This window comes from Triticum aestivum, chromosome 5B (genome assembly GCF_018294505.1).
Source record: "Triticum aestivum cultivar Chinese Spring chromosome 5B, IWGSC CS RefSeq v2.1, whole genome shotgun sequence".
Taxonomy (NCBI): Eukaryota; Viridiplantae; Streptophyta; class Magnoliopsida; order Poales; family Poaceae; genus Triticum; species Triticum aestivum.
In genome coordinates this window covers 256308729-256311254 of record NC_057807.1, presented here as the reverse complement: position 1 = coordinate 256311254, position 2526 = coordinate 256308729, and the positions used below count along the sequence as shown (strand labels likewise).

Below are 2526 nucleotides of genomic sequence, written 5' to 3'. Positions count from 1 at the left end.
CATTAAAAGTTTGGAAGAATACAAACCCTATACCTCTCCTAAAAGAAAACATACGTCAATCTAAACTGAAGAATACATGATGTCTAATGTAGTGACACGAATCCCTATGCTTATTCAATGGAGAGATATCAGGGTGGTGAGCCCGCAGGTGCTCCTAGGCATTTTCGCATCTTTTGATCATCTCCTAAGTCCGTGGCCTAACATCTCTCCTTTTTAATAGCTCGGTAGCAAGGCACGGGCAGTGTGCTAGTATGCATACAAATACAGAACGTGCCCAAATCCATTGTTACAGAAATATTTCCCCAAGATAACAGAACTGCTGGTCGCTCACTTGACTATACATTATCGATGAAGAATTGGAGACAAACTGATATGTCATGCTGTTTCAGTTGTATTATTTGAAATGATCTGACACCCACATTTAAAAAAAACATGTCACCCCATATGCAATAATTATTACAGTGATGAAATAAGCATATAAAGATTGCAAGATTCATCAGATACAAGTTTATTAATCCAAAATAAGATGAGTAATCAACTAATAATAGATGTGGAATTTTATGGCAAGGGATGACACACTCGTACATGCTCAGCTTTGGCTTTCATGGTCTGCAACTTCTGGCCAGGAACAAAATGTACCACCTTTATGCCCATTGAAGAAAGCTTTTTAGTATGAGATTTAGCTTGTTGTGACATCTTCCTGTTGGAATAAAAAATGTCATTGGAAATGTTGAATTGGGCATCCAATGTAATTGCTTGGTTGTTATGGCCAACAATTTTCACTGTTGCAGTCTTCATTGGTCGACTAACAATCATCACACGAGCATGTGAACAGAGGTGATCTCCGTTCTTCTCATCTAAAATCTCAAAAAGCATCTAGTCATCTTTCAGGTCCACTAGGATCCCAAATTACATTGTCCAACCAAGATGCTTCCAACAATTCCTTGTTCAGCAGAGAGAGGTTGCTTAAACACTTCATCGTATTGATTTTAACTGTTCCATTTATGTTACTACTATTTGGTTCGTCTAAGTCCTTTCTGTAGGATGTGAAGCCGTTGGTCAAGAATGGAGCTGAGCCATGGCCCATGCCGCACGCCTTTATGGTTGACAGCGACCGTGAAATTTATGACCCGACAGTGGTGGGCCTGGATCCTTAAACTATGTGAAATACGTTCGACTATACAACGTCATATACAGTGGGTTGTGCGATCGGGATGCCAGTGGATGAGGGAGATAAAGAGCACACCTCTGCTCGTGCTCAGAACAGCACTTTCGCGGTGTTTCTGGACACGAGAGCACATGTGCTCGCTATCTGGGAGGGTCGTTCATGTCTTGAGATGCGGCGCATTTAATGGCGAAGCAACAGGAAACGGCGGAATGCCGGCCACCGTTACCCCGTCGGAGTTGATCCCTGCCGGCGTGCGAAGGAGCATCCCGAGATCTGGCTCATGGAGTTCGTGATGCAACCAATACAAAGGTATGCGCCAAATCTTTAACGTGTTCCGTCGATTTTGTTATCACTGATCAGACCGGCGCTCCATTGCCAGTGATGGAACCTATCGCGGCCCGTAATAATAGTGAAAAGAATTTTTGATCCGCTACTTGTCGTTCCTCGATCTTTCTTTATTTTTGTCTGATTGTATCCTATCTGCACCAGATCCCCTTTGACTGAGGAGGCGGATGGAAGTGTAGCGCCGATGGATCTGCTGGCTTTCGGGACGGTGGGCTCTCTGCGGGAAGTGGATGAAGCGACGGCCGCAGCCTTGAGTGAAGATCCGTGGATCTATGAAGAAGAAACGAGCGTTGACTCAAGGCGGGAGAGCTGGCCGCAGGTGTTGGTCTGTTGGAGATGTCAATCGGCAAGTTCTGATCCGAATAATACATTATGAGTTTCTGGCTCCGAGCCTCTGAAAATCGGCGTAACAGTACTTGCATAGAGCTATGATATTCTTCGTTAGAGTACAGATGTGAGTGCACTGATTTGTACTTCCTCCGTTTTAAAATAGATGACCCAACTTTGTACTAATTTTAGTACAAAATTAGTACAAAGTTGGGTCATCTATTTTGGAACGGAGGGAGTACAAATTAGTCATGAAATGGTGAACATCAGCAACTTATAAATGTGGATTACGGGTAGGTGAAGTGTTGGAAAAAGTACTTGGACAATTTGTACAGCTATGTCTTGTTCTAATTTCACTGTACTAGTAAGCATGCACGTGCAACGCACGACTGATTAGTATGTTATTTTATATCCTAATTGAGCTTCTTGATGCCAGCGTTTTCAAGCATGGAGCGACATTTATTTTTCCTAGCTGCATCTGATACCATGCAAGATGGACACCACAAAAATCAAACCAAGAAAAGCAATATAGAAAGAAGTCTTACAAGGATACAAATCCATACTTCACAAGATAGCCAAGGCAGTTGGAGCCGAGGTGTAAGGTGGATGTGCTTCTTCGGCTGCCTTCAATAACCCAGTCGCACTCATTTGCTAGATATGCTTAGCTGCACTGGATGATACAAATA

General features: G+C 43.0%; 1 long non-coding RNA gene across 1 annotated transcript; it reads left to right on the top strand.

Annotated features, from left to right (window-relative positions):
* Positions 1 to 1107: 1107 nt before the first annotated feature.
* On the top strand, positions 1108 to 2270 carry LOC123115948 (uncharacterized). The gene is made up of 2 exons (XR_006456856.1): positions 1108 to 1477; positions 1658 to 2270. It is a non-coding gene; the product is annotated as an uncharacterized lncRNA (long non-coding RNA).
* The last annotated feature ends 256 nt before the right edge of the window (positions 2271 to 2526 follow it).